Here is a 16,449-nt window from a genome sequence, read left to right as displayed (position 1 = left end):
AGCTGATGTAAACTTAATTTTGCTATTTTTCTACTTTCCCTGTAAGGCTTTTTAGGCATCCATTGAGCTAACCCTATACAATGAATGAGATTCCTTTTTCTCTAAGAGCACTTACTATCTGCCCCAAGCGGCAATGCATAACAACACTTGCTGATCATGCCAAACATTCTGGGTCAGGATGAACTTAACTCAATGAGATATTTATTGGTGATAAAATGTGATCTAAATTTGATCCAAACCCAAATAAGGACAGAGACTGGGTTTATGATTTCATTGGTATAGGAATGATGATGATGATGATGATTGAAGTCACCATCTTTTCTGAAACTCACAGTCACTCCTCTCTTCTCACTACCATTACCACCACAACTGTATTGATAGCTGTTACTCTGCTTCTGAGGTGCCCAAAATGAGGAAGGTGGTAGTTGAGTTTACCAGATCTCATAAGGCCCTGTACCAAAGGCTGTATATTACCTTTGGTTGTATCTTGAGCTGCTTTGCTCCTTGGAACACAATATTCCATTTTTGGCCTGTGCTTCTGCTGGATGCAGAATAGTCTTGTCTTATTTTAATTTCCTTCTCTTGATAGTTGAAGATTTTTTCCCCTGTAACTTGCACAATTTGTTGTCATTAGAATTGTTAAATTTTATGACTATGTGTCATAGGATTTGCAGAATAGGCTTTCTTCCCCTGGGGGCAATCTCTGAAGTTTTTTGATTGGCAAATTGTTTTCTGTGTTCAGAAGTTCTGGACAGTTTTCTTGCATTATTTCTTTCATTGTGTTGTTCAAGTTTTTTCCCTTAATTTGTAATTGTCATGAGACCTATAATCCTTAAGTTTCTCTGCATCTTGTCTTTGAGATAATTTTTTTGCATGTTTTCTTTTAATATTACTTTTTGCTTCTCTTCTTTCAGATTGTGCTTCACTCTTCTGTATCTATATTTCCAATCAGTTATTTTCTCTTTTTCTTCTTTAGTGAGACTTCCTACTTTGGATTCAAGTTTTTCTATTCTGCCAATTATTTCTGCTATGCAGGTTATAGATTCTGCTTTCATAATTCTTAATTCTATTTTTAACCATTCAGAAACATTCTGCTCTCATTCCATGTTCTCTTAGGAATCTATAAGTGTTGATTCACTATCCTTTGCCTTGCAATAGTAATTCATAAATGTCTGGATTTTTTACTTGATCTGGGAGAAATCTTCCTTTCTGTTATTAATATCTTCTCTACTGATTTATCAGTTTATGCTCAAGGCCTTTAATTTAATTTTCTTCCTCTTGTGATCTCTGATAATTTCAGTCTTCAAAAAATATTCCTCAGTTCTCTAACTAGGCTCCCTTGCAAAACAGTCTTGACATACAGCTGTCCCTGCCTCAGCAAACCTTTTGGTTAGCATGGGAAGAGGGAGTAGGGTAGAATTGAATTCTATTGTCAGCCCTTAGAGAAAATGTCTAATCCTCCATCTTTTTGGTCATGTGACCCAGAAGAGGCATGTTGATTCTTTAAGGAGGTAATAGGCTGCTAATCCTGTTCTTTGCTTTTTCTATCATGGTTTGCCTTTGTTGATGTCACACAACTTTTTCTTTCTAACTATGTCTCTCTCTTAAACTCTCTCTAAGCCATTCATCTTAACCATTCCCTTCAGAACAGGAGTTACTGCTTTTGAGAGAAACATGACCCCAACTTGGAAAAACTACTCTAACTTGTATTACAGTGGTGTCAAACTCAGAGAGAAATAGATCCATGTATTGCAGATATCTATGGACCACATATTGACTTAGAAAACCACAAATTAACATTATCTATATCATTTTGCATTTTTTATTTTGTTACACATTTCTCAATTACATTTTAATCTAGTTTGCGCTACACTTGGGAGGTGTGTGGGCTAATTGGACCTGTGGGTTGTGAGTTTGATACTTCTAATGTCAACCACTGCCCAACACACTGAATTTTGTAATATTCTGTTTTATCCTTTCCTATCTCTGTAGAATTAATTGCTTTTCATTGTTGCCAGTGCTCCCTTTTGGTTGGTGGAACCCAACTCTCTTTTGGCTACCTATTATTTGCAACCCAATATTCTTTTCCTACTTTTCCACTAACACAAAAGCCTGGGTGAGACTAAATACCCTTTGGCCACTTCTCTTGAATACTGATAAGTCTTTTCTTAGACATTACTCTACCCCAGCATTATTATATTCCTTTCTTCCTGCCTAAGACAAATTCCTGTGTATTATCTTACCATGAAGTAATATCAACTTACTAATGGCTGGATGTAATTTTTTTTCTCCTGAAGTATTAATTCACTTCATTCTACTACTGTCCTATTGATTTTCCCTCATATTGTGATCTTTTCTCATTTCTCAGGTTCTTTGTCCCAATATGCTGTTGCTTTCTCAGTGCCTCAGTCACAGTGCAAATTATATTCAAGTAAATCAATAAATAAACATAAACATTTGCCCACTTCATAGCTTTGTCTAGCTCTAGCCACAGGAATACATACTTTCATTTCATAGTCTGTTATCTGAAAATGTTTCATTTTCTTCTGTTTGGTCAGTGTGCAGGTTAAATGCCTTACTCATATTAGGATTGTTTTGAAGCTATGACTGAAAAATCTTCATTTTTTTCTAAATTATTTTCTTTAATGTTATATTCAGCTTTACAGAATACATTGTTTTGATTTTCAAGCCAATCTTTGCTTTTAAAATATGATATTATGTTTCCTTGATTGATTCTCCTTGGCATGTGAAAGTATTTCCTCTCCAAGCTTTCAAAATTTGTTGTTTCAGGGGCAGCTAGGTGGCGCAGTGAGTAGAGCGCTGGCCCTGGAGTCAGGACGACCTGAGTTCAAATGTGGCCTTAGACACTGGACACACTTACTAGCTGTGTGACCTTGGGCAAGTCACTTAACCCCAATTGCCCTGCCCACCCCCCAATAACAAAATTTAGTGTTTCTTGGTATAATTCTGTAGTTTGAATAATATGCTTCTTGGTGAATTAAACTTAGAACTTCCTTCTGTTGATGTCCATTGGATTTTCTCTACTTATACTTTAGTATCTGCTTCCAATTTTCTTGTATTATTTCAAGAAGGATGCTGGGTTGTTTTTTTTTTTTTTGAAAGACTCACAAGCGTTAGATTATCTGTTATCCTATCTTCAAGTTCAGTGTTCTTGTATAAAGTTTTTCTGTGTTTTTAATCCTTTAATCCTTTTGTCTCTCCATTTTATGCATTTTTCAAAGTTCTTCGAGTTGCTCCATTCCCATTTCAAGGTATTTTGAGGAATTTCCTCAGGGATTTTTGACTCAGGTTCTTTTCTTGAGAAGCAATTATTCATTTAAATGGCTCCTTCCTTCAGCTGTGAATCTCTTGTTTTTAGTCAGCTTTTCTCAGTCAATCTTTATCAGTTGCTCTTCTAATTTTTCCATGGTATACTTGTCTTATAGGATCATTGCTGTTGCATTTCTCCCCCATTCACTGACTCTTTTCTCTTCTTTCAGACCACTGATACCTGTGACTTCCAGGAGGGTAGGTTGTTGAGGTACTACTATAGGGAGATACTGAGGCGATTCCAATTGAGCCTATTTACTTTTACCACCTCTCTCCTGGGTTCCATTATCAAATCTATAACCAGCTTTCTAGGCTGAACCTATAGGACTGTCTCAGGGAAGATTGGCATCTTTTTTTGCTTTCTCTCTACTGCTGGCTGGCTATTTCCTTTATATAATATTGAGGATTTGTGTTCTTCCTCCATGATCTTATCTCCCTAAGCTCCACACTCTTCTAATACTGTCTTCTTTTCTCTTTCTTAGGCTGAAATTCTGGTCCAATTCATAGGCTTTAACCTGTCCCCTCAGGATAATACCTCCAAAATACTTACCTCCAAAAGTAAATGCCTAATACGAGGGATGCAATGCTGCCTCAGGCCAGTGTGACCATGGGGTTTCATAATGATGGTAATGGGAACAGAAGTGCAAATAACTGTGAACTAGTGAGCTGATATTCATTTTTTGGGGGATATGCTCTTTCTATTTCCTTCTTTTCATTGCTATATTTGCTGCATTTGGGACCCTTCTTTTGATTTTTCTGATGGGGTGAGGAGGAGATGGAGCCTAGTTAGTCTTTCATTCTATCCTCCACCCAGGTACTTTATAAACTTTACTTTATTCTTATTACAGAGGTAGGAGTCAGATTTGTTGCAATATTAATAACTCCAATTTACACATGGAAGGAATGAGGAATGAAAAAGATTATATCAAACCTAGAAAAAAGAGTATTTCTATCAGAAAAGAATGCTATTTATTAGTTTGTATATATCTGTGAAAGATTTTTTAAAGGAGGTAATTAGGGTTAACAGGGTTACACAGCTAGTAAGTGTCTGAGGCTAGATTGAACTCAGGTCTTTCTGACTCCGGGGCTGATGCTCTATCTATTGTGCCATCTAGCTACTCTCATATTCATTAATAATTAACACTTATTGACCATTAAGAATATTCTAGGTAGGGGCAGGTAGGTGGCACAGTGAATAGAGCACTGGCCCTGGAGTCAGGAGGACCTGAGTTCAAATCTGGCCTCAGACACTTGACATACTTACTAGCTGTGTGACCTTGGGCAAGTCACTTAACCCCAATTGCCTTACCTTCCCCCCTCCAAAAAAAGCAATATTCTAGGTAATATAAGTGGGACAAGGGAAAGGAAGAAGCATTTATTAAGTGTATACCATGTGCCAAGCATTGTGCTAAGCACTTTCCAAATATTATCTCGTCCGATCCTCGCAACAATTCTGTGAGGTAGGCACTATTATTACCCTCATTTTACAGTTGAGGAAATGAGGCAGATGGAAGTTAAATGACTTGGCCAGGGTCACACAGCTAGTTTCTGAAGGCTGATTTGAACTCAGAACTTCTGGACTCCAGGACCAGTGTTTTCTCCACTGAACCACCTAGTTGCCTCTATGGAACAAAAGGGTGTGATCTTGCATCATAACATCATTTCTAGCACTGATATGAGATTGAAAAATAATTTATATTCCCCTTGAGCCAATGAACCATGGCCATCTTTTCAAATGTTTCACTTTTTTTTATCTTTAGTACCTAGAACCTAATACTTGTTGATTGATTCATTCATTTATTAGAGAAAGGTACTTCACCAACACAATTCTTATACTAGAGCCTTACACAATGAACTGTGCTCTGGCAGAGAAATCTTTGTAACACAAAGCCAAAGGCATCTTCAAAAAGGTTTGGCACCTGAAGGACTAAACACATTATGACATAGACTCACCAATAATATTGCCTCCCTGGTATTGTAAAAAAATATCGTTTGTATTATAGCCAAAACTTACTGACTGTTACTGTCAAGTCTAAGGCTTAATTTGGACATCTCCTTTTTTAATTTAAAGAGATGCTGGCATATAGGGAAGAAGGGAGAGAACAGAGGGCAGGGTAGGAAGGTAGAAATAGAGGACTACTAATATATGATCATTAAGGGAAGGAGTTATTTCATTTTTGTATTTGTATGATCATCAGTGCCTAGCAGAGTTGCTCTCACAAAGAGGTGCCTAATAATTGCTTATTGAATGAGTAGTCCTATAAGAACATGAACCATATATGAGGCCCTTTAGAAATGAAGTTGAGTGAGGACTCATAGAGGCATAGAAACAGATAGTTTTGGCAGTCGATGTCCCTGGGATATAAAGAAGTGATAATTTTTACAATTAAGTGCTTACATGAGGAATTAATAACTATGTTGCTGAGAATATTATTAATGAGTTCTCTAAAATTCTGATATGTTTATTGTCTAAGGATGAGATCTGTGGATATTAGAGAATATTGCGGGGAGTTGGGGAGGAGAGAGTAATCTAGCACAGATATGAATTTGTGTGTGTGAGGGAACTAAATACAAGAAATTAGAGAAAAAGAATATATTCATTGGCTGGGTGTGTGGGCCTAGCTAAATTTGTTTTGGTTCTTATTAATAAAAACATGAGCACAGTTTCTCTGTGGAATTCTTCATAGCATACCTTTAAGCTGTGGGCCTCTTCTAGACTAAGAACTGAATGCTAAAGTTTATGATATATAATATCTTTGGCTACAGTGGCCCCAATTTGGACAGACCTGCCATTAACACCAATGTGGCAGTTATTTTACTGGGGGTGACAGATTGTGAGGTAGGGAGAGTAATTCAGACTATTACCCAGGTGAAGGCATGAAAGCTCAGTGATATATGAAGACCACTTAAATTCATTGTATCTTGTACATCACATCTTTGATAGATTATAGCTGTGGCATTAAAATGGAAATAGTTTCTCTGAGGCCTGACAGGGGCTGGGGTGGCCTATGACCTCCCTCTGAGGAATGTGACTGACCAAATTATCAGTTAAGAGAAAAATCTACAGGGAATAGACTCACAGTGATGGAGAATCCACCATGCATATATATATTTTTTAAACTTTTGGTTTGATTGAAAGCTGTAGGACTCAAGACCTCTTCTGAGCCATCCTCTCCTCTTACTCCCCTCCCCCAGTCGAGCCTAACCTCCTCAGCTCACATTTCATATTAGCAAGGCACCCCCCCAATATTGATTGAAAAATTGTTATTAGAGATAGTAGGCCTCCTGCACACTGCCTACTGATTTAATTTGGAAAACATTTAATTTTATGAAGCGGTAAATGATAGTGGCACGCTCCCCTGTGTTAGGGGAGCAGCTGGCTCTTTAGCTCCTCACCGGCACAAGTCCCAGGTGCCCTCTTTGCAATCATGTGCTCCCTTCCCCTTTGCTTAACAAGTTATTTCAATTTCTAAACGAAGGCTGAACAAGAGAAAGACAACATGCAAATTGAGATCCAAGCCGCCATTCACACGTGAAAAAGTTCCCCTGGAATTCCCTCAACTCACCCCCCATCCCCCAATCCCCTCCTGCATCTGTCATGAAAAAAACAGAGCCCTTGTTCTCATCAGATTGTTTTCACCAATGACCTGACACCGCCATCTATAATTAATTACATCATTTACATTAGACTATTGACTAAACAAATACATAAATCATAGGCAGAGTCAATAGGTGCAGACATATTTAATCATGTTCTAAATAATGATTACTGCTCCCATAATGCAATAATTATTTTCAGCAGCTGACTTGAATTAATCTTCTGTCAAAATGCCATCTGAAAAAAGGAGATGAAGATGAAGGTGACACCGATGATGGAAAACTCTTGTATATTTTTCTTTCAAGATTGTCTTTTTCCTTGACTTCTCACTCCATATTTTCCCCCTCCCCCTTTTCTCCACTTCCTTCTTTCTCCATTTTCTATGACTTTTCCCTTCACATCTCTCTGTGCCTCTTCCTCCACCACTCATACTCTCTTTTGCCTTTCTACTTAATTTCATCTATATCTCTGTAAAAGTCCAGACTGAAGCTCTGTTGAATAATTTTGATTTTAAACTCACACTTAGATGGCACTTTGCATGTTTCAGTGTGTTTCACTCATAGCCAGCCTATGAGGCAATTTTATCCTTATTTTATAGACAAACATGTTCAGCTCATAAATTACTTGCTCAATATCATGCTATAGAAAGAGAATTGAATTTGGAGCCAGGGGACTGGGCTTTGAATCTTCCATTTTCCTATATCCTTTCCCAATTTTGTATGTCAAATTAATTGAAAGGGTGAACATTGATTGAAGAAGTGAGTATTTACAACATCTTGTACTCAGAATATGTAACATTTTTGCATGAAGGCTCAACTTTTAGATGAATATAGGCTTTGTCAGCATAGTGACAAACAAATATTTTGGGAAGGAACAAATATAGATGAGTGAGGGTCTAGGGCACAACTAGATCTACCTTTTAAAATATCCTGTCATAACAGAAGGAGGTTTTTGGCCAAAATAAAGCATTGCTATTTCACTTCGGGTTATCAATAGGCTATAATTGAATCATGAAAAAGTGAGAGCAAGAAGTTCAGGTGATGAACCAATTTATGATGAGTGAAAACACCTGGTTTTAATATAGAACAAATTTTAAAATAGATCTTAACCTGGGGTTTTAAAGGTAATATCCTGGGTATGAAATTTCAGCCTTTTAGCACCCACTTTTTCTTTTTTCAGTTGTATGCTGTGTATAGTCAAGCAAAAGAATCAAGGAATAAAATATTTTGAGTCAAATGATATAATACTGTTGGCAATATGTTGCTAACCCAGCTTCCTTTAGCTATGATTTTAATGTTCTGTCCTAAAAGCATTCCTCCAAAGACCTTTTTAGTTAATGGTTGTCCTCAGGGATTTAATGGAGCTAAAAAAGGAAAGTGGATCTACCAGCCATGTCATCTGGACATGCATTTCCTAGTGCCTTCTCCCTCTCTGCTCAAGATAAAGGGGGCACGCTATCTGAGATCTGGTGAGCCCTCATCCCGTGTAATCCTGTATTAATGTGACTGGCTCCTTGTTACTCATGCTGCCTTTCAGATAATGACATTCTTTCTGGTTATTGAAAAATAGTGATGTGTTAATTTAGGGGCAGCGTTTTATCACTGTTATAGAAGCAAGTGATCAGAGCTTCAGTCAACTTCTGATTATTCCAGATAAGTAAAGAAGTGTTGGTGAGGCTTGCCCCCAAGTTATAGATAATAGATCATGTAGATTTGACAAGTCGTAATATTTATTAAAACTTGCCAATTAAGTTACTAACCAGTTGCATACTTTTCTAAGTTTAGAAATAAACATTATAAAAAGACTTCCCCTACAGTATATTACAGCACTCCTGACTCCTTGAGATAGAAGATGGAAGGAACTTAATTCATGTCTAAGTAGCTTAGATAAATCCAAACAATTTATTATGGGTTTGAGACTGATTAGGAATTAAATGGTGAATGCTGGAAATTAGTGGATTTGGGTGGTGGGTTTATATAGGATCATAGATTTAGAGTTTAAAGGGACCTTAAGGGACACCAAGTCCAACTCCTTTAGTTTACAGGTGGGGAAACTGAGGCACAAAGTGGCTTGCTGGGCTATAGAGCTATTAAGTGTCTAAAGTAGAATTTGAATGTATTCTTCCTTATTCCTCTTTCTGTTCATGGGTGAAAAAATCCAAATGATCAGAATAGCAGGGACAAAGAGTTAATATTTATAAAACACTTTGCTAACCTTAACGCATTATATAAATGTTAGTTGTTGTAGTTGGTCCGTCTCTTATATAAGATTTTACAACTGTATCTATGTTCCCATTTGAAATTGCTTTTGGAAATCATCTTTCTTGGTTTGGTAAGCAAGAGAAATATGCTTATTAAGTGCTTTCTGGGTTGTTTTGGACTCCTTTTTGTAGCATTTAATTTACATTGGTTTAACTTTTGGGTGAAATCATTGTAATTGATATCAATGTAATTTCTATTTTCTATGTTGTTTTTATTGCCCAGATCTGATAGAGTTTATTTTCCACTGGCAGGGTCTTTGAAAACCCAGAGTCATTTTCTCACATTAATGAGATATCAGGATAGGACTTCAATAAAGTCCCTATCTGTCAAATGGGGATAATAAAGCCTACACTACCTACTTACAGGAGAGAATGTTGTGAGGAAATCCTTTACTAACCTTAACATGCTTTATAAATGGGAAATATCATGAGAAGACAGTATGGTGTAGTAGAAAGAATGTCGAATGTTAAGTTAGAAAACTTGTGTTCTAATCATGGCCTTGACACTTAATAACTGTGTGATTCTGGGTAAGTTACTCAACCACTTCCTGACTCTGATATTCCTTAGCTTCAATATGGACACGAAAATATTAATATGACCTATTTCACAAGGTTGTGATGAAGAAAGTGCTTTGTAAGAACTCTTCAGCCCATCCAGACTGACTTTCTTGGTATTATTCACATTTGGAGATTTCCCATCTCCATGTATTTACACCAGCTGCTCCCATGTTTGGAAGGCATTCCTTTCCACATCTCCATCTTTTAGATTCCTCTAGTTTCCTTCAAAACTCAGCTCAAGCACTACCTTCTATGGGAGTTCTTTGATCATTCCTCCAGCTGCTTCTGACTGGCTACTAATTATCTTTTTATTTTTATGCATTCTTACATATCTATTTTGTATAATTACATGTTTTCATGCTGTTTTGCCCTACAGAATGCCTCCATTGAGGGCAAGGACTGTTTTATGTGTATGTTTTTAATGCTAGTACTTTGCACAGTGCTTAGTATGTAGTAGGTGCTTAATAAATGCTTAATGATTGAACATTAAACACTGTAAATGAGATATTATCATTGTTAGTATGGAGAATCTTTCCAGAGATGTAGAACAGAACTCTTCTATATCATAATTAGTGGATGTGCTTCTTGTATTGAGGGCTTTCAGGCATTTGAAGATATTTCAGTTTTCATTTGGATATTGGACATAATGTGGATGATGGAGAATTCACTGTCTCTTGAAGCAATCCCCTTTGCCTTTGGATACCTTAAACTATTAACAAAATTTTCCACATATTAAGTAGAAATATAACTCATTGAAGCTTTCATCCATTGGTTCAAGTTCTGGTCTCTGGAGACATGGACCTTATGTCTTTCAGACCTTTCATCCAGAAAAAGGGGATAACACTACTGGACTACATACCATAGAGTGGTGGTCAGGAAAGTCTTTGTCAACTTTTAATCACTATGATTACATTATCATAATTATAATAATTCATCTTTTTATATAGAAAGTTAGCATACTGCTATTATTTTTTCATTTCTAATGTCCTATAGACTACTGCACAGATGAATAAAATGGCCAATTTTGTACTTGACAAAAAGTATTAAGATGTAAGCTCATTATTTCCCACCTGGTTGTATTCTTCTGGACCTCATCCATGCACTCCAAAATTGTATCATCCTACAAAGTCACATCAATTCTGAAACACACCTCTGCAGCACCCCCTGGCCCTAGGACCTGATTGGCAAGCTTTTCCTAGATCCTTTATTTAAGGAGGGATCCCAGGGAATCTGCCTCATAATTTGCTACCTCTATTTCATCTTGCCCTCTAGAATCTCCTTATTCTGCAAGATCACATCAACCCTGAAACTCATGCCTCCTTAGTAGCCTCTGTTCCTGGGGCCTCTCTTTTCCTCTGATTGGAGAGGGTGGATGGTGGCTCCCATATCCTCCATTTAAAGAGGGCACCCAAAGTAATCACTTCCCACCTAGCTCTACTCCTTTGGGTTTTATCTTTCCCCATCTCTCCTACATATACATGCGTAATGGCAAGCAAAGTGGTACTTTTCTCTGTTTTTTCTTTTGGAGTGCTTCTCAGTACTCAGGCAATCAAGTACCTTTAAGTGAGTCTTGCCTTTGTTTAATCAAGAGTCTTCTATTGAATCAAGACTCCTTGATTGGAAATAGTACATATACTCTGAGGTTATCATTTTGCTTTGGGGCTCACTCATTGGAAGAGTGTTCATGTGATTTGGCCAGATGAGACTCTGGGTTAAGCAGCCCCCTGGCTTTGAAAACCCAGATGTTAGTGCTTCTCTCTCTGGTAACTGTGTATATATTGCTATGGTCAGACAGTTAGAAGCCTGTCTGTTGATTTTCATTATTTTCTGTTTGTATTTGCTCTGAAGCTCAGGGTCCTGACTTTTCCCCTTGAACTAAGTGAATGATATATGTATGTTTAATTAAGGTAAGATTGTTAACCCCTTAAAGTGGCTTTCCTTTAGAAAAGCAGATCAAAGAACCTGTGCTAGCAACCCTCCTGTGTGCTGGTGTTATTGGCCTTACACCTCCACAGTAGCTGCAAGTAACATTGTTGTCACAACATGATACTCCCCTCCTCTAGCTTTCAGCTTCTTTTTATGTGTTGCTTTCTCATATTAGATTGTGAACTCCTTCATTCTTTGTATTCCTAGTGCTTAGTACAGTGCCTGGCACATAGTAGGTGCTTATTAAATGGTTATTGATTGATTTACTAGAGGCTCACCTGAAACATTCGCCACATACCCGTTACAGATAAGGCAAGAGGGATAGTATGCACTCTATCATATTCTCATATGATTTTTTCCTCCAATGTGAGGTTTGTATTTTGAAAGCTTTCCCCCTATGTAGCATGGAGATTATGAATATTTGGTATGGCTGATGACATCTATTAAAATATTGTTCATAAGTTTTTTTGATCAATATTATATCTAGGTTGTTATAGGCACCAGTTTAGTATATGGTAATGGTTCTTGTTGCAGTACAGTTTATTTGTTGAATTCTCCAGGATATTTTGACTCTAGCATGAAGATTTCTCAACTCTCAGTCTGTGAAAAAGAGTGACCTTCTGTGTTAATTCTAATGGGCCATGTCTTGTTAGGTCTTTGGGAAGAGCTAAATACTAACAGCCAGCAGGGATGTGTTGCACAGTTTCTACCATTACTTTACATAATCTACGCTGATCATTAAATATTTGCTCCATAAAGAACAATTTCTGGAAGCAATGCCTGGGTCTTGAACCACTATCACAATTCCTTCCAGTTCTTCCAATTTTCATAAACAAATCCTCAGACTCAGCCATTCATTTGATGCTTCTTTGTCAATGTATTTTTAGCTGAGTTCATATAGATGTCACCCCTGGAGAGCCTTTTGAGTCTATTCTTGGATGATAGATGCTTTATATAGCAGTCAACAATATTCAGTTACATCTGACAATTTCAATAACATTTGACAGTTATTTTGTTTATACTATTGCTCAATGAGATAATGTTTATTCCTAAACACTTTCTTTAGGTTTTTGACTATCGCGTTTTATAAGAGTATGTCCTCTTCCTCCTTTTTGGTGAGAAAGTTTTAATTTTTCTAAAGATTTTTAAGGTGATGGGTCCTATGTATTATATGTATTTTGTTAAAATATATTTCAAATCTTGTGGGCCATTATATGGGATTATATTGTATCACTGTTATTTGTTTCAAATAAGTTCTTTAATACACCCAACATTTCTCCTTTGTCCATTCATTCCCCTTCCGCATGTGGGACAGACAGAAGGAGAGACAAAGACAGGGCCTGAGATCTCTATTTTCACTTGCAGCTGACCCTTGTTCTTTTCTCAGTCTGACTGAGGATGAGATGAGGAGATCTACCTCCTCTGCCTCTTTAAGGTTTGGGGTGGGAGAGAAGGTAGGGTTTTGTCCTGTTGCCTGGTTCTCTATTTACACATATAAATAAATATACATGCATATATACATATATATATTTAAGTTGAGGATGATTCCCCAAGGCCTCCCTATCCTGGGGTCTGAGCTTCTGGTGGGATCCATAGTCTTAGAGTTATGGTCATGGAACTCATTCTGCACCTTTGGAGGGGGAGACATTCTGTCTCCCCTCCCCCAAATTCACCCTTCCCTCTTTTATGACCTTTGTTTTAATTTAATTTCATATTTCCAAAATTGTAGCAATATTCTCACTGACAATAAAGATTGTGAATCCTATGTATGTACATAAGGAAAAAAAACAAATATGTTCTTTATATTCCACTTTGATTCAGGATGCTTTTAAGATTCTTAATGTGTTCAGCCATAGCTTTATTGATGTCTGTGAGTCTCGATTGGAGGAGGCTAAGGTCTTAGATGTTGCCTTTATTCAATGTGACCTCTGGATTCAAGATCAAAACCTTACGTTTCTTTCTCTCCTTGGTGTATATTAAGAGTTCTATATTTCCTGAGACCAAATAATTTTTTGATACTATTGAATAAAGGTCCCACTAGATCAAAGATTTATTTAGCACATTTTTCAGTTGAGCCATATATCTTAATGCCATCCATGTATGACATTATTATTATTACAATGTGGTAAGAGGTAAGTTAGTCATTTGTATTAGTCATATGCATAGAGACACTTGATTCTTTAACAAACTACTTTTCTCAGCATTTACTGCAATTTCCTACAGTTATATAACAAAAACAAACCTTCACACATATAGGAATCCAGCTGTGGGCCAGAGCCACTCTAGGCTTAATTGTACAAAACTCATTCTTGGGAAGCTTCTCACTAATTGCATCATCTTAGCTTATTGTCTACGTGCCACCACCCAGACAATTAGGCTTATGTCTAGTTTTTTACAGAAAAGGAAAAAGAGCTTTCAATACCCATGCCAGCACTCAGGAGAGTAATGTATCTAAGACAAGACAGAAAAGAGAAGATACAAGTACTCACATCTGAGTCATAAACTGTTAAGACTGTTTGGTGAGTCCCTTCTCCATTATGGATATATTCAGACCTCCAGACTTATAGTACTAACCTGTGATTGAACTCCTCCTGAAAGGGGAAAACATCTGGGATTACTAGACAATCAACCTACTTTCCCCCAGATGTGTTGTGTCACAGATCACGTCATGGATTCAGAGCTGGAAGGGACCATTAGATTTCATCAAGTTTAAACTTATTTTATAGATGACAAAATTAAGTCTCAGAGAGGTTAGTTATTTAAGTAGCATCTGGAACAATACCTGGAGCATAGTAGGAGCTTAATAACTGCTTGTTGATGATTACCTAAGTTTATACAGGTAATTAGAGGTAGAGAAAGGATTCAAACTTGATACCTTTGACTCTAAATCTAGCAGTTTTTCATTGTGCCTGACTACCTTTAAGAGGTTACATAACATATATTACAAATGAAAGGCAAGATTCTGTTTTTCTCTTCTACACCAGGGTGGCAACTCCTGCTTTGTACCATCACTTATCTGTTTGGTCTAGGAATTCTTATGTTTAAGAGCCCTTCTGCTCTGCATTTTGGAAGTTTTGTCTAGAACTTGGTGTTGTAAAGAAGACCTGAATTCCAATCCTGCCTCAGATATACATTAGCTCTGTGATCCTGGGCAAGTCACTAAACTTCTCTATACTTAAGTTTTCTCATTTGTAAAATGTGGGGTTTGTATTTAATGACCTCTAAGATCTCTCTCAGCTTTAAACAAATGATCCTTTTCTCTCCTGGCAGTTTGGTCATCTTTTTTTAAGAAAGTCTTTGTTGATGACCATATACAGTCACTGCCTTTTTGTGGCCATGAGGTTCATTTTCTTGGGGTCATATAGTTCCCTAGAGCACCTAGTTCTATGAAAAGTCTATGGATGTGCCCTATCCTCATACGACATGAGTTCAAGACCTTTCAGCATTTTTATTGATTCTTTTGGATGCTTTCCAGATTATCAACATCTTCCTCAAACTGTGGTACCCAGAACTGAGAACAATGCTTCAAGATATCATCAGACTAGGGCAAAACACAGCAGTACAATCAGCTTCTTATTTTGGGAAACTATGTCTTTTAATTTTTAAATACTTTTAAATTTTCCCGCAGTTACATGTAAAGAAAATTTCAACATTCATTTAAAAAAATTGAGTTCTAAATTTTCTCTTTCCCTCCTTCACTGCCCCCCTCCCTGAGATAATAAGCAATTTGATATAGGTTATACTTGTTCAATCATGCAAAACATATGACCATATTAGTCATATTGAGAAAGAAAGCACAGATCCAAAGGAAAAAAAAACTATGAAAAAATATAGAAAGTGAAAAATAGTAGGTTTCAATCTACATTCAGACTCATTGGTTCTTTCTCTGGAGGTGGATAGCATTTTTCACCATGGATCCTTTAGAGTTGTCTGGATCATTGTATTGCTGAGAATAGCTAAGTCATTCACACTTGATCATCATATAGTATTGCTGTCACTGTGTGCAACATTCTCCTGGTTCTGCTCACTTCACTTTGCATCAATTCACATATATCTTTCCAGGTTTTTCTAAATCAGCCTGCTCATCATTTTTTATAGCTCAGTAATATTCCATTACAATCATATACCACAACTTGTTCAGTCATTCCCCAATTGATGGCCATCCTCTGTTTCCAATCCTTTGCTACCACAAAAAGAGCTGCTATGAATCTTTTTGTACAAATAGGTCCTTTCCCCCCTTTTGGGGATATCTTTGTGATGCAGACCTAGTAGTGGTACTGTTGTACCAAAGGGTATGCACAGTTTTATAGGCCTTTAGGCATAGTTCCAAATTACTCTGCAGAATGGTTGGATCAGGGAAACTATGTCTGTTAAATGCAGTTCAAGATCACATTAGCTTTTTTTTGGATGCCACATTATACTCATGGACCTGGCAGTCTACTAAAACCACAGATAATTTTCAGATACTCTGCCATCGTGCTATTCCTCCCCATCCTATATTTATGAGGCTGATATTTAAAATCTAAGTATAAGATTTTACATTTGTTCCTGTTGAATTTCACCTTATTAAATTCAGCCCAATGCTGAATGCTGTCATGACCTTTTTGGATTCTGTCTCCCCCTTAGTTTTCTGTCAGGTAGACAGCCATAACTCCTTTAATCAGCAATTAAATTCAATAAATATTTATTATACAAGATATGATGTTAGGTGCTAGGGATACAAAGATGGGCAAATAGCATAGTGCCCCTCCTCAAAGAGCTTACATTTAATTGGTAA

The sequence above is a fragment of the Trichosurus vulpecula genome, chromosome 6, assembly GCF_011100635.1.
Source record: "Trichosurus vulpecula isolate mTriVul1 chromosome 6, mTriVul1.pri, whole genome shotgun sequence".
NCBI lineage: Eukaryota > Metazoa > Chordata > Mammalia > Diprotodontia > Phalangeridae > Trichosurus > Trichosurus vulpecula.
This window is presented reverse-complemented; position numbering follows the sequence as displayed.